Source organism: Elephas maximus, chromosome 11 (genome assembly GCF_024166365.1).
Source record: "Elephas maximus indicus isolate mEleMax1 chromosome 11, mEleMax1 primary haplotype, whole genome shotgun sequence".
Lineage (NCBI taxonomy): Eukaryota > Metazoa > Chordata > Mammalia > Proboscidea > Elephantidae > Elephas > Elephas maximus.
Genome location: NC_064829.1, coordinates 27,140,374 through 27,164,614, shown reverse-complemented (window position 1 = coordinate 27,164,614; position 24,241 = coordinate 27,140,374). Strand labels below are relative to the sequence as shown.

Genomic DNA, 24,241 nt, shown 5'->3' with positions numbered 1-24,241 from the left:
CAACCACTCTTCCTTTTCTCTGAAATTCAAAGAGCCTCCAATGCCTGAGATGGCATAACACCTGACTGAAAATAGTGTGAATGAATCCAACTTCAAGCCAAAAGATGCAGACATAATTTTCAAGCAACCGTCATTAAATGAAACGTGACAAGAAACCAGTCTTGTGACTCCCATGTATCTGGCTGACATTAAGTTTTTGAGATTGCATTACAGTGCTTTATTATTGTGAAATTTTAACAGAGCAAATGATACTCAGTATTTTGTTATTAGCACTACAGACCTATGAGATACTTACCATAAGCATGTTTGTGATATTGAGGGGTCTCTGAGAAAGGGGTGGTATTCGATGTGAGGTCTTTCTGCACCACTAATTTCTGCTCTAAGTGCAGGAGGGATCAAGTACAAATCACCATTGGCATTTCGACTTGGTATCTTTCTGTTCTAGACTTTTCCCTTTTCAACAAAAAGAAGGATAGAAGGGGAAAGCAAAGAAAGGAGTAGCTGGGGAATCAGACGGCTGCTAATGTCTGCGTGGAGCCCTGGTGGTGCAATGGTTAGGAGCTCAGGCTGCTAAGCAAAGGTTGGCAGTTGGAATTCACCAACCACTTCTTGGAAACCCTATGGGGCGGTTCTGCTCTGTCCTATAGGGTCACTAGGAGTCGGGATCTACTGGACGGCAACAGGTTTGCTTTTGGTTTTTTAATGACTGCGTGGCCTCTCAAGTCTCCTTTTTCTCTTGAAAATGGAAAGGAGATGCAATACATTTTGAGGGAGACTACTCCTTGATTTGTAATGTTTTTTATCACCTTCTTGCCAAAGGTTTTGTGGTTAATAATTACTGTATTATTGACATAATAATTACTCTCACAGTAATTAAGTATACGGGAGATAGGGAGAAAAATATCTTAATAAAATTTCCCTTTAATTTACTCCCTAAAGATTTTTTACAATCAAGTATCAGATCATATTTCAGAATATATATTCTTCTTTTTAAAAAGTTAGTTTTAAGTTATATGTGAAGTATATAACAACAGTAGACATCTAACAAGTAGCTGATACAAGAGTAGCTGCTGCTATCACTCTTCTTATTACTAGTAGTGGTGTTGATGGTGGTGCGAGTGGTGGTGGTTGTGGTAATGGTGGTGGTATGGTACTAGTCATGTCAAGAACTATGAAAGGAAGCTTTTTTTTTTTTGACAATTATAATAACATGGAAAGCTTACTAAGAGAAAAGTAAGTACTACTGTTGCCTCCATTTTTAAAATAACTGGGGCCCAGAGAAGGGAAGGAACTCGCCCAAGGTCACGCTATGAGGAGATGACAAAGACAGGTGCAGAATCTACCATTGTTATGTGCTGTGGAGTTGATTTCGACGCATAGTGACCCTATATGAGAGTAGAACTGCCCCATAGGGTTTCCTAGGATGAAATCTTTATGGGAACGGATTGCCAGCTCTTTTCTCCCAAGGAGTAGCTGGTGGGTTTGAACCACTGACCTTCTGGTTAGCAGCCAAATGCTTAACCATTGCACCACCAGGGCTCCTCAGGAGTAGAGCCTATTCAGAACCAATCAGAATCCAATCGGTTAGGCTATAGAAGCAGTTCTCTTAGCTATCTTTATCACCTATGCCATTCAGCTGTTAAAATAATGACCTAATTTGGCAAATGGCTAACCTGCAAGGAAGATTTTTGTTTGCTGATTTGTCCTTAAGTATATATATCACAGCTGCAAGACAAGGCTGAGAAAGGTGTTTTAACTTATGAACTTAAGATGTGGGGTTAATAAGCCAAAGCAACAATTTTAAAAATAAAAAATAAAACGACTCTTCCTTTCTGAAAAAAATCTTACTGCAAGTATTAGATGAAAGGGAAAGATGGGCAAAGGGTAAATGACTTAATAGAGAGAAACGTGGGGGGAGGAAGTACAGGCCTGCTCTTACACTCTAAAGCATCAGTACAACCAGCAGCAACATCCCTCGATTCTACGAATTCTCTTGCCCAGGCTCTTTTTCACACCATTGCTTCCAACTTTAGAAGAGTCAGTCATGTTATCTCAATTCATTATGTGGCAAATTTAAAATGAAAAACATTTGTATCAACTCCCCAAAATACAAGCATTGGGTATGTTTATACAACTTTTCTTCTACAGGCAGTCTCTGGGTATATAAATTGCTATCTTTCTTCTTACTGGTATTTTCTAACTCTTAAAGTAATGAACAGTTTTACACCATAATGTAATAAAGGAAAAGGAAAATATCATATAGCAACTGAACTAATCCCAAATCTATGACTACCCTTGAGCAAGTAGCTTTAAAAAATAGATTTACTACTCAAAAAGATGGTAAGAGAAACTGAATTTGCAAAGTGAACACCCCCATCCTCTACTGGTGCTTCAAGATTCCAGGGAAAATAAAAAAATTCATTCTAGCACACAGATGGAGAACCTCCCGTCAAGAACTGGAATTTCTACTACTGCCTTCTAGCATAATTACTCCAAACTATTTTCTAGATGATAGACTTGTACTGACTTAACTATACTCCTTCACTAAGTTCCTCTTCTGACCAAGTATAAATACTTTCAGGATACCGCACTTGGCTTTCAGGAAACCCCAGTGGCGTAGTAGTTAAGAGCTACGGCTGCTAACCAAAAGGTCAGCAGTTCAAATCCACCAGGTGTTCCTTAGAAACTCTACAGGGCAGTTCTACTCAATCCTGTAAGGTTGCTATGAGTAGGAATTGACTCGACGGCAGTGGGTTTTTGGCACTTGGCTTTAAGTAAAAGTTGGATTTTAATACACTGTATCTGGAGAAAATATTAATTTAAAAGGATTTAAAAAGGATCATCACAGTAACAAAGAAAAGTACAGGTTTAAAAAATCATGTTCATGCTAAAAGAGAAAGAATTATTCTCTAAGACACTACTTTGGGGTTTTAACAGCAAGTTAGGTTACGGAATAGGTACATGGGGATAATATATATTTTAAGTAATAACTCATTTTTTAAAAATTGTGCTTTAGGTGAAAGTTTACAGCTCAAGTTAATTTCTCGTACAAAAATTTATACACATACTGTCATGTGACACTAGTTGCAATCCATATAATGTGACAGCACACTGCCCCTTTCCACCCTGGGTTTCCTGTGTCCACCCAACCAGCTCTTGTCCCTTCCTGCCTTCTCATCCTGCCTCCAGACAGGAGCCACCCATTTGGTCTTGTGTATCTGCTTGAACTATGAAGCACACTCTTCATGAGTATTATTTTGTTTTATAGTCCAGTCTAATCTTTGAAGAGTGGGCTTCGGGAATGATTTTAGTTCTGGGTTAACATAGTGTCCAGGGGTCATGGCTTCAGGGATTCCTCCAGTCTCAGTCAGACCATTAAGTCTGATCTTTTTACTAGAATTTGAGTTCTGCTCCACACTTTTCTCCTGCTCCATCAGGGACTCTCTGTTGTGTTTCCTATTAGGGCGGTTATTGGTGGTAGCTGGGCACCACCTAGTTCTTCTGGTCTCAGGCTGATGGAGTCTCTGGTTTATGTGGCCCTTTTATCTCTTGGGCTAACATTTTCCTTGTGTCTGGTATTCTTCATGCTCCTTTGCTCCAAGTAGGTTGGAACCAATTGATGCATCTTAGATGGCTGCTCACAAGCTTTTAAGACCCCAGATGCCACTCACCAAAGTGGGATGCAGAACATTTTCTTAATAAACTTTGTTATGCCAATTGACCTAGATGTTCCCTGAAACCATGGTCCCCAGACCCCGCCCCTGCTACTCTGTCCCTCAAAGTGTTTGGTTGTATTCAGGAAACTTCTCAGCTTTTGGTTTAGTCCAGTAGTGCTGACTTCCTCCATGGGTGATTCTTATGATGAACATAAGTTTGAGAAGCCTCTAATCTACACTTCTTAGCTTTTGGGTAATAACTCATTTAAAAAAAAATGGTTTCAAATATATAAGTAAAACCTGTGAAAGCTGGAATTTGTATAAGGCAGAAACCTGTCAGAGAAGCAAAACTCAAATATTTTCCACTAAAACAGGAAATAGAAAAGCGGTAATACTGCACTCTGTCAAAGGCAGAAAGCTTGCGAGACCTGGAAAAACAAGGCCATCCTGTCAAGATCTGGCTCTCACAGGTTTCACTGTATTTAGAAACTCTGTCTGCTGAAGAGTCTGAGAAACAATGACAATTCAATAATAAGCACTTCCTAGTATCTAAATTGTGGCTTTCTAATACCATTCTCCACTGCAAGGAAATCAGGAAGGTTTGTCTAATCCCAGGTCTGGGGCAGGAAATACACAAAATGAGCCTCGAATATCCTGTGTTTTCAGAAAGCAAAGATGCTCTCAAGGACTAATGGTCCTGTCAAAAGGCATAAGAGTCAACCCGAACGATTTCCACTGGAGAAAGATTAGAGAAATTGAACATAAAAAATAATAAATACAAGTGACTGAAGTATATTTAAAATATAAAAACTCATGATTTCATTCTGCTACTCAAAGAGAAAGAGAACTCCTAATTGGACACTGTTAGAAGGAAAAGGAAAGAGGGAGGCATTTCTCTTGCCCTTCCAGTACTGGTTATTGTGGAAGAGTTTTATTTTTATGAAGAATTCCAACTAATAAATGTGCAAAGAATGACAGAATTATAAAATTGCCATTTTACAACCCCTACTGAAAAATTCATTCAGGCTGTGATAATAAGTGAAACCGTTGGATTGAAAAAAAAAAAAAGGAACTTTATAAGGGAAAGCCTGTCACTTTTGAACCTACTGATCAAGCTTAGCATTACTAACAGTGGGTGGTCACACTGCGTGCCTCCCCACGTGAGCCAGCATGAAGGACACACACCACGTAGGAAGCAATTCTGCCAAAGGGTGTGATGAAGCTAATCAGACCTCTAGAGCTAACTTCCATTGATGGATGGAGGAGCGGGTTAGATGAAACTACAAGGCAGTAAGCAAGCAGATTCAGAAGGAGAGACAAATCTATAGAGCAACTAACCTAGTTTCTGCAACAAGCCAAAGTTGTAGTTTGTAAACGGTGGAACTAGGATTCAGATATATACTCAAAAGTCCATGGTTTTTTCCAGTAAAACATGCTGTTTGAAGTAGAATGAAAAAGGTAAAAGTGATGCATCCTGCTTGTGGTGTGTATTTAAGTTTGAGACTTACCTTTTTTTTTTAAGGCACAATTTATTAACTGAGCCCAAGGGGAAAAAAAAATTTTTTTTTTTGAGCCCAAGGCATAGTACTAAAAAGGAATCTGCATCACTTCTCAGTTTTCTGTTACCTTTTTCTTTGCAGATGCTGTCACCCACCTTGCAACCATTAAAATCACCCACCCAGCCAGCCAACATTCATGGAAATTGAACTGTTGTTGTGGTTAAACACATAGGCTCTGAAGTCAGATGACTTCAATTCAAATCCTGCACCAACTACTCCCTCTATGATATTGGGCAAGTTACACAATATTTCATCTGTAAAATCGGGGCAATACTATTTCTTTATCTCTCTTTCTATCTGTCTTAGAAGAGTATCTGGCACAGAATAAGTGCACGCAAAATGTAATAGGTAATAGCTTTTTTTTTTTTTTTTTTTAAGCACTGCACTACATTGAGAATACTAAGAAAAATAAGATGCACTCTGTCCCGTGTATGGATTGGGCACTACAGTAGATTCTGGGAATAAATGACCATAAAAGCAAAAGTTCCCAAAGCTGCTGTTTTGTACTGTATACAATTCATTTCTTAAGAAATGTCACAATTACATGTACAAATCAGGGTGACCTTTGAGACTCTAAGAGCAGTGCTGTTCAACAGAATTTTCTGTGATGATGGCAATGTTCTTTATCTTCATTGTCCAATATGGCAGCGGTTAAAGCATTCAGTTGCTAACCAAAAGGCCGGCAGTTTGAACCCACCAGCACCTCACAGAAAAAAGATGTGGCAGTCTGCTTCTGCAAAGATTACAGCCTTGGAAACCCTATGGGGCAGTTCTACTCTGTCCTACAGGGTCACTGAATCAGAATCCACTCAGTGGCAGTGGGTTTAGCCACATGAGGTAACTGAGCACTTAAAATGTAGCTGGTGTGTTTGAGGAATTGAATTTTTTATTTTTTAAAAATTTTTTATTTTTAAATATTTTCATTTAAATAGCCAATTTGGCTAGTATCTACCATATTAGACGATGGAACTCTAGAGTATATATAATAACTAGGAGACAGAAAAAAAACAAAAAACAAACCCGTTGCTGTTGAGTCGATTCCAAATCAGAGTGACCCTACAGGAGACAGAAGATGTCCTAAATTCTAAGAGGTCTGGCTGTGTCCCTAGTGATATGATTGTGAGTAAGTCATTTAATCTCTACTGAGCTCAGTGTCTTAACTGCAAAATGAGTATACAGGCTAGATTATTGCTGTCTCTGACAGTTGTAAAATTCTTTGCCTTCATATAAGAAAACTACTTGTTATAACATGACTGCTGACACTTTCTCTGCTAGAAATACCCAGCGATGAGAATTACAATGTGTGACTACTAGACAAATAAACCAAACATGGTTCTTGCAAGTTCTCGTAGAGTCTATAACACAAAATTAGAATCAAGTGTATATTCACAGTTCTTACTCTTTCATGCTCTTTTAACATTTCATTTACTCTCTTAAATTGACAATTGTCACTCTCAATTATAGTTATTTGGGTCTAGCCTGTGTCTGACTTCCACACTAGATTGTGAGTTCTTGGGGGTAAATATTTTTTTAAAACTAGAATTGAGTAAAAAATGAGTACACTGAACTTTTTTTTTTTTTTTTGCATCTTATCCAATTACTCATTAAATGGATTTGAAGAGATATTATCTCTTCCCATGCACATTCCAAAAAAGCACAAAGCTAACCATGCATTCAAAAGCGTTTTATTCAATTTTGCTGAAAACTTTTGAGTATTCAAACAGATTAAAAGACAAAATTTCCAACCACTTTTAACTGTTCTGCACATTTAAATTTGGATAAATCTTTTTCCACAATTTCTAAAGTCCACAGTATTGTAGGTACTGAAATAAAAACCCAGCCCTAGTTACTTAATTCTAAAATTTACCATTTTTAGCAATATACTTACAGACATGTCTTAAATTATTAAAGGAAATGATGACTGTAATATGCCAACTGATTTTATAATAATTGGCAAGAACTGCCATAGTTAAGAGATGAAGTACAATGCTATTTTTCCTTTGTAATGAAGAGTTACATGTTAGAACTAGGAATCTTTACTTTCTTCCTTGAAATACCAGAAATTCTTCTGTAAAATAAACACATCTACATGAAGACTCTCTGGAACTAGTATAATTACCAGAGGCAATCCCTGTGTAAGATCAAAGATGCAAAACAATAATAGGCAGCCTGTGACCTCTACCATGTCACCAGAGACCAATTTTTCAACAGGGAGTAGAGTCAATAATCCAGAACAGAAAACATTAAATAAAGAGAAATGCTTCCAAAGTGTGGCTCATCACATACATCAAGGCTGCCATGCTTAGAGAGTTCAGAGTCTCTATGGTTTCAAAGAACAAACTTCTGGGGATTTATCATAATAATCATTAAAATCTGCATAAAACATTTCCCAAATGCAGAGTGGAGAATTTTAGAAGGTACTACAATAATTTTTCCAAATTTCATCTGATGCTTTAAATAGTATTCTAGAAAGGGCACCCAAATATTATAGAAGGGCACAGATGACTAAATTAGGATTTTTAAATAACATTTGCCTGATTTCTCTTATTTCCCTATCCCCATTTAATTTCCCTAAGAAGTTATTTGGAAAGTGGGCTATGAACATTAACTAGATGAGCATAGTCAGTAATAACTCGACTCAGAGTGACCCTATAGGACTGAGTAGAACTGCCCCCTACGGCTTCCGAGGAGCGTCTGGTGGATTTGAACTGTCGACCTTTTGGTTAGCAGCCAGCCATAGCACTTAACCACTACACCACCAGGGTTTCCAAATAACATATTAAAGGCTGTTACAGATTTTTGGGGTTTTTTTTTTTTCTGTAATGTTGGGTCATCAGATCCAGAAACAGGGCTTTGTTCTTCTCTGGGGTGCATTTGGATGAATAATGGGAATGATAAAGGTGTAAAGAGGGGTAAACAAATTCCCACTCACAGTAATTACAATAAAATAAAATTATATTTAAAATGGACTTTTAAAAAGTACCCCAAATCAAATTGTGCCTTAGAACCAGCAAAATGATTGTTTTTCTTAGATACTACTGCGAAACTGCTGTCTTTTCAAAAACAAATGTGAATTAGGCACGTGGGACTGAACAAACATTATCTGAATTATGTAACTTATAAACATACATTGTGCAGGTAATTCAGAGAGTAGGAAAAGAGGAAGACTTAAAGGAAAAATCTCTGTATATTCAAAGTAACTTAAATGTTGTGTTCTCATATGGATATATGTGTTCTTATACCCCTGCTGTCTTCATCTTTCCACTCTGTCATCTGCCCCTGTCTTACCATCTTCTTATCTTACTAACATTGCTAATTGTATTTGTCAGTCTTGCCACAATTTCAATGCTACTTAAACAGCTGTGGATTTTCTCTAGGCAATTATCAGTTACTACACTTAGGGTTCTAAATTAGTTGTTGAAAGGCACTTTAACCTTGAGAAAATAGAAACAGATCACACTGCTTGCTGAGCCTTACGTTTATGTATATGCAGCTTTCAAATGACTCATTATTTAAAAACGGTTTAAAAAATCACACATACAATTTATAAATATTCTACATTTATAAATTACTAAGAAAATGGTCAATAAAGCCTACTGTATAGTCATGATTTTCTTTCTTTTTTTTTCCCTTTCAATATCTATTGTGGAAACCCTGGTAGCATAGTGGTTAAGAGCTACGGCTGCTAACCAAAAGGTCAGCAGTTCGAATTCACCACCTACTTCTTGGAAACCCTATAGGGCAGTTCTACTCCGTCCTATTGAGTTGCTATGAGTTGGAATCGACTGGACAGCAAAGGTTTTTTTTGTTTGTTTGTTTGTTACTATTGTCATGTATGCTGTCTCTCTACGTATATGAACATATATAGTGTATAAATTGGAGCATCAAAATACTGCCAAATTTCTCTAACAGTCCTCTTTCATTACCTATCTGCCAGGTGGCCAATACCTTTCAAAGGTATCCACAATCATATAAATGGCATTGAGGCTATGGGCTGTGTAGTAAAGCCAGCTTTATCAGATTTTTTTTCCTTCTTCATTTTCTTTCAAAGAGAAAATTCCTTATTATATTGCTTTTCTTATTCTCAATTCTTGACTTTGACGTCTATTTCCTCCTTACTACACAAAACACAAGAAACACATTCAGGGAGAAACATGAAATTTAAGGCAATTTGTCAACGGATATCTCCCTTTCTATTAAATAAAAGTAAATTAAAACAAAAAACAACTTCTGTACTCCTGTAACATTATGCTTATGTGCTGTTTATTCCCTTTACCAGTTAGAATAAATTAAAAGGTTTCAGAGTGAACAAACTGTGGTGTCTTTAAAGGCTTAACAATAATATCCTGTTTGTGGGTAAAGTCAAATGCTGGTAGAATAATTTTTAAATTAATGTAATCCCTGTCCCTGCCCCTCCCCCTTTCTGCTCTGAGGGGAGAAAAACGTGATATTTCAACAGTGCAAAATTCTTTACTGAGAGAGAAACATTAAAATGATAAACATTTTGGAAAGCAAAGTACACTTCAAACCTTAACTGTTCTTTCAACCTGTATTGACACTTAGAGTAGTTGCCAACATTTGGTAAGGATTATCCTTCCATTAGACAAAGGGGAGCATTCCTTAGATAAATCAGGAGTTTTTGCCATGAGACTCATAAAACCTTTTCACAACACAGATTTTCAAGACAATCCTTTAAGGTTTAGGAGGCTGCTCCTTTTACTAAGTAACAAAATACACCCCATGGTGTCTCACTGACCCCATTCAGTTGCCCTTTGACCTCTTCAATTGTTGAAGCCTAACTCCAGGGCCCTCAGAATTTGCCTCCCATATCAAAAAGGCTAATGTTGCTTCCTCCTAGCACCTGGTGAAACAAAATGAAACCGTTCTTTTTCTTCTGTCTCCTCCGCTCCCTCTCTGACTACTTGCCAGATGTTCCAGGCCCAAATGATAAGCCAATACTGGATTTCAGTATCTGCGTGGTCACCATGAAGGAACAAACAGGGACCAGGCTGAAGTGGCAATGACCCTCTTGTTCTTTTTGGCCTCAAAAGGATACAACAGGTCATAAAAGAGGAAAAGATCTTTGGCCTCCCTTGGAAGCACCAGACCATCTAAGCACGTTGCAACTTCCAAAAGGAGAAGGCTCGTTTTTTGAGTTATGCTCCTGATAGACAAGAGTTACTTAAAACAGTAGTCCTAAATTCTCAATTCTAAGCAGCTCTTGATTTTCTTTGACAGAGGAAACAGAGAGAGAAACACCTTTTCCTTCCCTAAATTAAAAGCATGAATAGGAAAAAAAAAAAAAAACTCTATAAAACTTTTATAATACACATCTCAGGATAGTGTTATATGATAACAATTTAACACGTATCCTGTCAGTAAATATGGTTTGTTTCTTTCTGCTGAGACCAATAATCTGGAAGTCTCTCATTAGGCAATCTGAAAGATAAAACCACCACCAACAAAGAGGAATCAAAAATGGAATTCTTATTTACTTAATACAGGAAATATAAAGATATACAGGTAATATAACACAGAGGCTGTTGTAATAATAACCTTATTCCTGAGTAAGGGTTGCATGCATGCGCGCGCATGCGCACACACGTGTGGAGAAGATGGGGGAGGGGAGAGAGACATAGGGAAGGGGAGGAGATGAAACGGAGGATTTCATAGAAATATCTGCTTGATCGGTTTAAGCACCAAAAATTGTAGCTTTATTTAAAAGCTAAATAAAGCTTCCTAAAACAAACTTGATTTTGAAAAAATTTGGGGAGGGGGGCATATTGTAATTGTACAATACCTTGGCTTATTTATTAACATTTTTGAATCACATTCATGATTAAGTTGGGCAGTCAACACTTCAGGGAGCCTGTTGCCTATATTTTAACTTGTTTAAAGCTTTTTTGCACCTGCAAAAACATAAAAAATATATATGTAAAGACGAGTTAATTTTCGAAAGCATTATACTCTACAATAATTAAATATGTACAATTCTATAAAAATTACAATTAGAAATGAATTATTATAGTCTTACACAAATACTTATACATCATAACTGGCAAACACAGACATTCCTCCTTCCTAAATACCCCCAAAATAATCACTCCTAATTAAATATACTCATATTTAATTTCTGTTAGTCTTAAGATTTTCCCCCAATAAATATAAATTGAATAAGTCTATTTAGTCTGTGTTTTCTAACAGATGTTACCATATCTTTATTTATTTATTTTAGCTTCAGGAATGAAATTAATACAAGGTAGTTTTCTTACACTAAAAAGCTGAAGATTTTTATAAACCTTAATAACTGGTCAAAATTTATCTACTCAAAGAAATAGAAAAAATTTAAGATATACCTAATCCCTAATATTAACTGAAATGATTTTAAACTTTCTGAAATAAATGTTTTAATAATTTCCAAGAAGAAAAAGAGTTGTTTAGGTAGTGTATTCCTAGAATAAACTAAATAATTATGGCTGCATATAATTGGATGAAAATTACAGTGTACATATTATTCTCTTCTCTAAGTAGATTATGGTCAATATAAACTATTGCATAGAAAAACAGAAAATATAGTCATAAAGCAAAAGTAAAGTAAAAACTATGTGCTAATGACTTTTATACTAACTTAGACGTGTTTCTATCCCTTTGCTATTATGTCTAAGGAAAGAGTGCACTAATTTCAGTATGAATATAACATTAAAATATCTGAAATAATATTAACTTATGTTTTCAAAAAAAAAAGGTTTTCATTTTACTCTTCTTTTGTGCCAGCCTAAAAGAGGGGAAAGAGAGTGAGAAAAAGAAAAACATTTTAGATTTTGAAATAAATATCTTACCTCTTTTACTGTCACAAGAATGGCTTCAGGTAAAATTACACTTAAGAATGCAAAATCCAGATTTTCAAACTCATGTATTTAACACACACATACACATACATACACACACAGACATCTTCCTCTAAATCAGAACCTTCTACCTACATCCAACACCAGATTACCCCATATGGTCAACAAGGTCAAACTGCATTACTGCCAATGAAACTATATGGCTCCACAAGGACCTTAATGATTTAAAAAAAAAAAAAAAAGGTCAGTAATCCAATTCCGATAGCTTCAGAGTCTAAAATTGCTAATTTTTGGCCACGTGCTGCACACTTCACCTGCTAGTAATGACATTTTTGTATTTTCTTCTAATTACACTCAAAGCTGAGACCTTTGGCCCTGGGCCACAGACCCCTATTCAGGCTGCACACATTCTCTTAAACGACCTGATCCTTTGTTGTCACTCTTACTCTTTCATCTATTATTTACACCATAGAGAAGGAAGATACTCTACCATTTGTATAACTTAAAGCTTCTAATCATCTTAATTTCTTTGCCTTTCAACCTACGGTCTTTTTCATAGACAAATGCCAAAAAGTTTGACAAAATAATTTTTTTCAATGACATCAGCCCCTGCTCCCATTCTTTCTTATTCCCTGGCTAACCTCCTTCCTGTTCCTTGTTTTATACAAGGAAGAGCTTTGTATCAGCCAGGATTTATAAATTTTGACCTTCTCCAACAAAATGGATTTCTAAATACAATACAAAATCTCCAGCTTGTCCTGACAGATCAATAACAATTACATTTCTTTCATTAAAGAGCCCATTAAATAGAAATTGGAAGTTACTTAAAATAACTTAAAACCCACCCCAACCGACCTAAGGCGTGAGCACAGACTTTTTAGAGACCCCTGCAAAAATGCCATAAGGCACGCAGTAAAGATGTTAGTTACATGGCCAAAACCTTTCAAACACTTAATATATATTTTCTTACCAAAAAAAGAGAGAGGAAAAATATTTTTTAAATTTGGGTTGAAATTTTTTAAATCTTTAGAACATTTTAAAAGATTACTAACTCTCCAATCAGCAAAATCCTCATAGGAAACATTCTGTATCATTACTGTAATTTCTCCACACTTTCCCCAGGCTTTTTTCTTTTCATACACCCAATTACATTTAAAAACCCCAAAGCACAGAGATTGTTTACCATGATGCAGATGTCCTCCTCAGATCACAGTAGCCACCAACAGATTCTGATTTCCAAGATGTTTATAAAATGACATATGATCCATCTTTGTTCTCTCTTCCTCTATTGCTCAGCTTACTCTTGATTTCTAACAGTGTTTTCTTGTTGTCTGTCCCCTCTGCAGACCCTGAAACCCCTTGTCTTTTCTTATTTTCACCATTTGCTTTAACCAGCAGTTCACTGGAGACCCATCCATCTTGCAATGCCTAAAGTGACAGATGCTCTCAGGAACGACCACACTGCTGAGTGAACAAAAGATAACATCACCTCTAGGAACTCAAGAGAGAAATACAACTGCAACCTTAAGACAGAGGCTAACTTGACAGACATTGGACCATAAACCTCTTCTAAGCGAAAAAGAAAACAATTGCCAAACACACAAAAAAATCTGACACAATCAAAGGCAGAAAAGAGTGATTATTTGTGGATTGCCTTTTCAGTCTGTAGCTCACTTTTCCCCCCAGTGCTTTTATATTGGGGCAATTCACTTGACAAGAGGCAAGAGAACTCCTTGGGAAAAAAATCTTTCTCAAGTATCCTCCTTTATTCAGCAATATTCACAGTGAAACTCATTCACACGTGTGTTTCAGTAAATCGAAGGCTATGATACAACATTCCTAAGCCTGACCTTTCTTATTTGCATAAAGCAATATCTGGACTCAGCGATGCTGGCTTAGTTCTGTTGCTTCCAGAGGTACATGCATGCTTTGCAAATTAAAAACACATTAGAAATTAAAAAGTACCACGTGACACAATGTCAACAATATATGTAGCTCATAAAAAAAGCTCACCATTCACTCATCAGACAACCTCCAACTTGAGTTAAAAAGACAGTTAACAAGAGGATTCTGGGAAAGACTGCAGATCTCTTTTCTAACAAAGGAAAGGCCGTATTAACATCTCCCAGCCACAAACTAATGACAGGGAAGCTGGAGATGTGGGGGGACTCTGCCTGGTGTCACCTAGGGTTCTTGTTTTTGTAAAGCACCTTATTTAAAAATCTTCATGCAGCAATGGGAAGTAAATTTAACTCTCAGATTTAGGTAAATTCAGTGAAGGGGAAATACTGAAGAATATAAAAACAAAAACCAACCAGATCAATTAAGAACATGTGTAACCAATGTCAATTATAGAGATTAACAACCCATTTTTATAGTAGATATCAAGCATCATAGAGGAAAATCTCTTTGCAGCTAAATACATTACCATTTTCAAATTGGGTAACTGGTGCAATTATTTATGTTAAATCTGAAGTAAAGAGCCAAATACTCAAGAAAATTTTCATCAAAGATATTGCTGAGAAGAAATGTAAGCATTTACAGAGACATTTCTTTAAGGATAAAAATATTCTAATTAAAAAAATTTTTGCATAAAAAACCTTCAAGGTATGTTACAATTGTTTTTCTTTGGAGTCACTAATGACTCCTCTCACCCCCATTTTATTAAAATATATGAATTTTAAGAGAGATTTTAGCTCCTGTGTTTGAATTATTTGGAGGGTAAAAGAAAAAATTTCATCTTAATAAATCAACATATCCCTTTCCTAAACATTTTTCATGTTTCCCTTATTTCCTCAAGAATGTCAGTGTATCTGTACAAATAAAGTAGTACAAATATTTCACAATCTCAGAATTTTCTGTTTGTTTGAAGGCTGACAAAACAGAATGCACACAAAAAATTAAAAGATCTACAATTACATCCAACTCAATTTGGAAAAAAAAAAGATCAATTAGGAATGCTTCTCAATACAGAAAGGCCTGGTTCTACTATGGACTTGATCTTTCACTAGAAATCTTTGTTTAACACACACTAACCCTGAGTAACGCCCTCAAAACTACTGATCTGAAAAAAGTACCACCTTATTGAACACTCAAACTTGGGCATTAATACCAATAGAGAGACATGACCTTGAAATGACAGTTTCATTGCAGAAGTCTAATAATAAAAAAAAAAAACCCAATTAAATGACCTACTTTTAAATACACTGGGATCGATATGCATGCAAGAAAAGTGCACCCCGGTGGAAAGTCCTTATTGCCTGATTGAACAAAAAACAAAAGTTTTCTTTTTTAAGGGCCCCTTCCAGATCACAGTCAGTGCTAGAAATCCACACAGGAAAAAAATCCTTCAAAATGAAACCCTAAAAGGGTTTACCCTTCACCATCCTATTTGCACTTCAAGACCCTGTAAGTTCTTCAGTGAAACCCCAAGCCTGAACCATTTCAATAATAGGAGAGGTGGCCAGCAGTGATTTATCTCCCATTTGGCCTCTGGACAGAGTTGTAACGTCTATGAAGCTTCCCTTCCCTGACTCGAACCCTCCCCCAAGTCTCAGCCTTCCTTTGTGCAGCCTTGGATCTGCAATGCCTTATAAACAACTCATATCCCTTTATGGGATGCCCCTTCCAATCAGATCAAGAACAGTTTGTAACTTAAGATTTGGGTGCATTTTTTGGGCAATGATTTCACAAAATGGAATGCTACTGAGCAGTCAGAGCATTGAAAATACCAGGTTGTATATCAGGTTCTCTTACTTATAAGTCGTGGAAGAAAAGAAGCTTCCTTAACCTCAGCCTTCTTCTTCTCAAATATGTTAATTGTTACAGGACTCTTTTAAAATTTTTTTCAGTGTATTATCTTGATAACTTTCAGGTTTTGGACCGTATCAGCCAACTTCCGGCAGTAATGTTCATCTAAACTTAAATCCCTGCTTTGTAAAATATCTCTACAAAACCAAAAAAGTGGAGATTTCACAGGTCACAGACTCCTGGGTCAAAAAGACCTTTAAAACAGATAACAGTCCACTATGATTCAACAGATTTATTCCACCCTTGTTATCGGATACGCACTGTAAGTGTAGTCTCTCTCTCCTCTCACACACACACACAATTTTGTTGTAGTAAAATAAATACCAAACAATGTTTGCAGTTATTTAAATTAAAATATAGATCTCAGATGTCACGAAATGTGAAACACAGTGAAATTATTCCTTAAAAATGGAGGCTATGTTGTCACTACGCATAACTGTCAAAGGCATAATTAAATAGACATACATCTATTTCAAAGTTATATTCATATGCTTCCTAGAGTAGAAAGAGAATGAAAAGTATATGCACCCTTTCCCCTACCAGCTTAATTTTTTTCTGTTGTTATTTAAATGAGAGTTTGTTTTTCTAATTGATTCTGATAAATTCCATGTGAATGCCACATTAACAACTTGTACCAAATGATTCCAATACAGTGATTCCGGTTTTACCAATTGAAAACTTTCAAACTATTTCACAAATTTAGAGAGACTTCACTGGCAAATACAAATGTATTTCATTTAAACCTAATTTCAATTAAGAAGTTTAAACCTAAGAAAATTAAATATAAAACTGTAAAAATACAAGAAATAATAATTTTATCAATTAAAAGGAGAGAATTTTTATGTTTTTGGAGGTATTTATCAATAAAATTATATTTATATTATTAAAAAATGCACCACTAACATCTTTAAACCTCATTAGTAAATGATTTTGATTTTCAGAGACCACAAATTCAAATACTACAAATTCTAGAGTAATCAACACTCCTAGCAAATAACTATATTGCAAGCTACCAGATCAATCAATTTCAGATTTACACTTGAGATAACATCAAAATCCAAACTGGATACATAAACCAAGAAAAACAGGTAACTGAAAACTTATGGTACATGAATTTTTACATCACTAAAACAAACTTTTGACATTAATCACAATATTTAAGAATATGATTTTCTTAACCTACTACACGATGTTAAAAAAAGCATTCCTCAGAGAATCAACAAGAGTTATTGATCTATCACAGAGGAAATATTCAATCTTCATTAAATATTCAACGCAGTAGGTTGCTAGGAGCTATTTAGACCTCAAAGAAGAAATAGTTCCTGTCTGGTAGGAATCACGTCTTGGGAGAATTGAAGAGAGAGGCAGTTCTCGAAGTCATGGCACTAAATTTCAAAATGACAATGCTAAAAATTGGAAATGTGCTATAAAATGTATATTACTACTTTGAAATCTGATACCAAAGGAAGTGATACTTAAGGGATTATTAACTCTAACAGGGTTTGACTGGATATGCAACTTGATGTCCTATGAATGTAGCGTACTAAAATTTGGATGTTCAAAATCTGCAGTTCCCAATTTTGTTACCCTGTGTTGTTGTTGTTAGGTACGGTAGAATCGGTTCCAACTCAAGGTGACCCCATGTGTGCAGGGTAGAACTGGTCTCCACAGGATTTTCAAGGCTGTGATCTTTTGGAAGCAGATTGGAAAGTCTGTCTTCTGAAGTGGCTCTCGGTGGGTTTGAATCTCCAACCTTTTTGTTAGTAGCCTGGCACTTAACTGTTTGCATTACCCAGGGACTCCTCACCACATACCAAAACCAAACCAAACCTGTTCCCATCGAGTCGATTCCAACTCATAGTGACCCTATAGGACAGACTAGAGCTGCCCCAAAGAGTGTGCAAGGAGCACCTGGTGGAATTTGAACTGCTAATCTTTTGGTTAGCAGCTGTAGCACTTAGCCACTACACCACCAGGGTTTCCCCTCACCACGTAGTAGACACTAAAAACTCTTTTTTTTTTAATAATTTAAAACATAGGCTGGCACAAAAATGGGAAGCTCATTGGTGACGGTATAATTTTTTTTTATTATCTGTAAGAATTTAACATATGATAATAGAGGCATCATAAAACAATAAAGAGAAGGATAAATTATCCATTTAACGATACTCGAATGATGATTAACAATTTTAAAAGTAACAGTTAAGAAACAACTTACATTAAACACTAAAAATAAACCCCAGAGAGAATAAAAAATGAAATTTAAATATCTATAAAAACCCACCTATCTATACATAAGTACATTTACATGCCCACTCACATTAAACTATAAAAACCAAGAGGAAATAGAATTACTTACTATGGTGGTATTTATCACATATATTATAAACACTTCTTATGGCATCATAGTGAGAATTTAACTTTCTAAGCCTAGAAATCACAAAGGAAAAGACTGACAGATTTGACTAGTGAAACTTCTACACTTTAAACACCTAAAGCAAAACAAAAACAATCAGCTAAGAAAAATATTTCTAGTTAATAAAGGGTTCAGGTCTATTATGCACATAATAAAGTAAAAGAATAAATACCCCTACCTCTAGGAGGTGAATAAGCAAACAGCTTGAACAGAGAGCTCAGAGAAAACGAACTTTAGGAAATAAAGAAAAATCACCACCTTTTGCCAAAAATAAAAAATATATATAAATGAAAACGACATACATGTTTATATATATAGATTAGTAAAACAAGCAAATAAAACAAAATCAAATCCTTTAATGATGAATCTGGTACTCTTTTAAACTGCCAGGAACACCATGAATTAGTAAAAATCCTTTATTTGGCAATATATATCAAAAGCCATAAAAATATCCAAAAGCTGTAGCCAGTAATTCTCTTTTTGGGACTCTATCCTAAGGAACCAATTCAAAGTATAGCGAGAGTCATACGTGCATATGTTCACAACGGTGTATATTATAATTCCAATCTGGGAACCACCTGATATTCCATTAATAAATAAATGGTTAAGCACACTGTAAACCAAGAAACCAAACCCTGTTGCTGTCAATTCTGACTCATAGTGGCCCTACAGGACACCGCAGAACTGTCCCATAGGGTTTCCAAGGAGCTGCTGGTAGATTTAAACTACCGGTCTTTAAGTTAGCAGCTGTAGCACTTAACCACGGTGCCAACAGGGCTCCAAGTGCTTTATAAAACCCAAACCCATTGCTATTGAGTCGATGGGGACTGGTAACGACTCTATAGGACAGAGTAGAACTGCCTCAAAGGGTTTCCAAGGCTGTAATCTTTAGGGAAACAGACTGCCACATCTTTTTCCAATGGAGTGGCTGGTGGACTTGAACTGCTGACCTTTAGGTTAGTAGCCCAGTGCTTTAATCACTGCACCACCAGGGCTCTAATAACTACCACCATATACTAAGTATCTACCATGTAGCTGGGAGTCTTGGTGGCATAGCGGTTAAGTGTTATAGCTGCTAACCAAAAGGTCAGCAGTTGAAATCCACCAGTTGCTCCTTGGAAACCCTATGGAGCAGTTCTACTTTGACCTATAGAGTTGCTATGAGTTGGAACTGACTTGAGGGCAATAGGTTTGCTTTTCTTTTTTTTTTTTTTTGGACTAGGTACCTAGCATACATTGCCTCATTTAATCATCACAATCTATCCATAAATGGAATACTATGAAACTTTAAGAAGTATACTTCTGGCACAGAAATATATTCATTATATAGTAAATGGGAAAATGTTATAAAACAATTTGGACCCATATATAAGTAATCTGATAAAATATAGAGTTAAAGATATAAATTTAAACAGTGGGATATATGATTATAGGATGTCATTATTTTATTTTCCAATTTTCTACAATGAAGTTACTTAGCTCTACAATGAAGAAGTTACTTGCATACTGCAAACTTAAGCCTTATGTACTTTTATTATTATCATTATTACTATTTTTATTGACCTTGAATGTTTGATAATTGTGAAACACTGACTTTCTCATTTGATAAGTAATACCTTTCCATATCAGTAGGTTTATTATACAGTGACAAATGCAATTTATGAATGTGAACATAGGACTATAAATAAATACCATAAGTTGCTTTTAATACCCTTTCATATATCATTTTCACTATCATAAGCCAGTGAATATGCTAAATTTATTTATAATAGCTTACTTATGTGGAGCTTTGCAAAAACTTTCTATGATAATACAGGAAATAGAAATAACACCTAAGATCAAACACAAATTTCACAACCTAGCGTTTGAAAACCTTCAGTATCTTTCCGTGCCTATTCAAACTTATTGCCCATCATCTCTCAATATGAGTATCTGTTGTTATCAATTTGATTCTATTACTGTCCTCCAGAAATAACAAACCCACAACCATGTCTGTATCTGGTTCAAGCTATCCATCCCACTCCCTTACTTTTCAGCCAGTCTTAATTCTTTTCTTACATTACTGGCATATATTTTTCTCAAGTCCCACATCACTACCTGGTATCATTTTGGGCATTCGGGTGGCACTTGAGAACCAACCAAAGGTATCACTAAAATTTTTGGAGGTAAAACCTACCTATATTGAATCAGTTTAAAATTATGCATCTGTAGGTATTTAAACTAGAATATTTCTATTTTAAGGATTTTTTAAAGTTTTTTTGAACAGATAATATATTTACCTGATTAAAACCCTACAAGTAGAAAAGAGTAAAACCCAGAACCCAGAAAAGAGTAGGTAGTAAAAATAATCCCTTTAACTCTTGTCTACAGTCTCTCATCACAGGAAACCACTTCTAAATAGTTTTTTAAAATATATCCTTTAGATTTTAAAAATGCATATGTAAGTAAAAAGAAAACAAATAGACCCTTTTGCACCTTGCTTTTTTAAAAAATGTTTTGGAGATCTTACCATATAAGCACATTAAGACCTACTTGTGGCTTTGAAGAATTCCCTGGTATGTATATACTATAATTTTAAAAAGTTACTCCCTTAATGATGGAAACTTTGAGTATCTAATCTTTATTACTATAAATAGAATAATAATCTAATAATCAACCCTGCATTAATACACACTAATTTTGTACTCATTGGATAAATTCCTAGAAGTGAAATTGCTGGGTCAGAGGATATGTGTGGTCTTAATTTTGATAAATATTGCCAAACTGTCCTTGATGAGGGCTGAATCAATTTTTGCTCCCATTAGCAATTTACATATCCCCCTATACCCTGGTGGCATAGTGGTTAAGAGCTACGTCTGCTAACCAAAATGTTGGCAGTTCGAATCCACCAGGCACTCCTTCGAAACTCTATGGGACAGTTCTACTCTGTCCCGTAGGGTCGCTATGAGTTGCAATTGACTTGACGGCAATGCGTTTGACTTTTTTTTTTTTTTGGTTCTCTGACATAGAATGTATATTATCTACCTTTGTATCTTTGCCAGACAGATGAAAAATAATATCTTAGTGTAGTTTTAATCTGCATTTCTCTTGTTATGAATGAGATTGAATATCTTTTAAATGTTTAAAGGCCCTTAAATTTTCTTCTCTAAAATGTCTAGTCTTTGTAATTTTTTTTTTCTATTTGCTTATTGGTTTTATTCTTCAAATATAGGAGCTCTTTATATATTAAGGAATTTTTCCTCTGTGTACACTATGAGTTGCAATATTTTCCCCCAGTTTGTCATTTTGCCTTTTCACTTTGATTATGATGTTTGTTATTTTCCATGCAATTTTTAATGTTATGTAATTGAATTTATCATTTTTTAAAATGTTAATTGCATGAAAACACAGACATCACTTTACCTGTTTATCAATATAAGCCCATATTATATTTCCTAGAGGAACTAAGAAAGCAAAGGAGTGGGATAGATGGAAAGAGAGGTAATTAAAAAAAAAAACTATCTCAATAAATGTAATCCCCAAAGATGTTACTTTTACATTTTAAAGAGGAATTCTTAAGCTTTCTTAGCTTATTATTCATGTTGTCAGAAGAATAAAACAGGTATTCCTGCCCTCCCCATTCTCTCTTGCTATCACAAAGAGGACAGAAAACTCCCCTCCCAAGCAAGAGAAGAGGAGAAGGACAAGGGACAAAATGGGTTTAAAGTAGCCAGCAGGAGCCTGGGATGAAATTTCGGATTCATTAGTTCCTAATCTTAGACGGAGTATCTTTTGATCCATTCTCTGTCTGGATTCTGGACTTTAACTTAAATTAGCGGATAGGCTGGATACTTCGATGGAGGGAAGACCAAGGGCAAAACTGTCACCTATGGTTTTTTTCCAGCAATGAGTTTTATGGATTTTCTCCACCCATATCTCAAATTCCCACTACCAATCCTTCCTCCACTTCCTATAGATCTACTACCTTTCTTCAGTCCATACCTGAAAAACATAGGCTCCAACCAGTTGTTATTATCTTTGCTAATGACTCCTACACATCTACACAATTGGCCCTAAAGTCTTGTTATGCATTATAGCTCCAAAATTTAGAAAAATCTACAGAATAACACATTTGTGTTCTACTATTTTTTTATTCCCTTAACCTAAATATGTTAACTCAATATGTCCAAAATAAAACTCACTATTATTGGAGTAAAAGCTGTTCCTCTTCACTGACTTCATTGTTTTATCTATTTATTCACCTAGAAACTACTGTGAACTGTGTTAGGAAGAATGACTAAGACAGTCATCCTTAATCACAAGAAATCCCAATCTACAGGTGATGACAGAACTGTAATTAATAGTATACATTAAGTGCTTCACTAGAAGGAGGAGCAAAGTGCTATAAAAGCACAGAGAAAAGAGCAACTTTGTCTGGAGAAATGCAGAAGACATCAGAGAAGTGGTGACATTTTATGTGGCCACCATGGACTTCCATCTGGTGAGGTTCACATGTATAGTTGCCATTGTTGAAAAATGGTATTTCCAATGAATATTTGTTGGGTCTTGCAAAATTCTATCATTCAATCACCAGCATCATTTCTTTCACCAAGGCCATATTTTCCAACTACTTATCCTTCTTTGTTTCTGACTTTCAGATTCCAATCCAATAATTACCAATGCATCTTGATTGCATGTCTGATCAATTTCAGACTGTAGAAGTTAGTAAAAATCATCAAATTTCTTCATCTTTGGCATTAGCGGTTGGTGCATAAATTTGAATAATAGTCCTATTTACTGGTTTTCATATACAAATGGACCTCACCAGATGGAATACACAGGAATCAAATTGACTACATCTGTGCAAAGAGGTGATGGAGAAGCTCAGTATCATTAGTCAGAACAAGGCCAGGGTCTGACTGTGGAGCAGACCATCAATTGCTCATATGCAAATTCAAGTTGAAGCTGAAGAAAATTAAAATAAGTCCATGAGAACCAATGTACAACCTTGACCTACATCCCACCCGAATTTAGAGACTATCTCAAGAATAAATTTGATGCATTAAACACTAATGACCAAAGATCAGACAAGTTGTGGAATGACATCAAGGTCATCATACATGAAGAAAGCAAAAGATCATTAAAAAAAAAAAAAACAGGAAAGAAAGAAAAGACCAAAATGAATGTCAGATGAGACTCTGAAACTTGCTAAAGTGAATGAAGAAATGATGAAGGAAAAGAGCTGAACAGTAGATTTCGAAGGGTAGCTTGAGAAGACAAAGTAAAGTACTATAATGAAATGTGCAAAGATCTGGAGTTAGAAAACCAAAACAATATGCTCAGCATTTCTCAAGCTGAAAGAACTAAAGAAAAAATTCAAGCCTCAAGTTGCAATATTGAAGAAGTTGATGAACAATGCAGGAAGCATCAAAAGATGGAAGGCGTATACAGAGTCACTGTACCAGAATTTGATGACATTCGGCCATTTCAGAAGGCAGCATATGATCAGGAACTGATAGTATTGAAGGAAGAATCTAAGCTGCACTGAAGGCACTGGCAAAAAACAAGGCTCCAGGAATTGATGGAATAACAATTGCAATGTTTCAACAAATGGATGCAATGCTGGAAGGGCTCACTCATCTCTGCCAAGAAATTTATAAGACAGCTATCTGGCCAACCAACTGGAAGAGATCCAAATTTGTACTCATTCCAAAGAAAAGTGATCCAATAGAATGTGGCAATTATCGAACAATATTATTAATATCACATGGGGTAAAATTTTTCTGAAGATAATTCAAAAATGGTTGCCGTAGTATATTGACAGCGAACCACCGGAAATTCAAGATGGATTCAGAAGAGGATGGGGAATGAGGGATATCATTGCTGATGTCAAATGGATCTTGGCTAAAAGCAGAGAATGCTAGAAAGATGTTTACATGTGTTTTATTGATTATGCTAAGGCACTCGACTGTG

At 35.7% G+C, this 24,241-nt stretch overlaps 1 protein-coding gene across 16 annotated transcripts in view; it reads right to left on the bottom strand.

The window, feature by feature from the left end:
- Positions 1 to 24,241, bottom strand: part of GREB1L (GREB1 like retinoic acid receptor coactivator) — a 335,431-nt gene that overhangs the window by 169,009 nt on the left and 142,181 nt on the right. For 10 of the 16 annotated variants that reach the window (XM_049901919.1, XM_049901924.1, XM_049901916.1 and 7 more), the window contains 2 exons: positions 13,247 to 13,527; positions 11,016 to 11,124 (listed from right to left, as the gene is read on the bottom strand). The exons of 1 other annotated variant lie outside the window; for it this stretch is intronic. The gene's annotated coding sequence lies outside the window, so the exon portion shown is untranslated. The remainder of the gene's footprint in view (positions 1 to 11,015; positions 11,125 to 13,246; positions 13,528 to 24,241) is intronic. 5 more of the 16 variants (XM_049901927.1, XM_049901917.1, XM_049901918.1 and 2 more) reach the window with 2 other exon arrangements.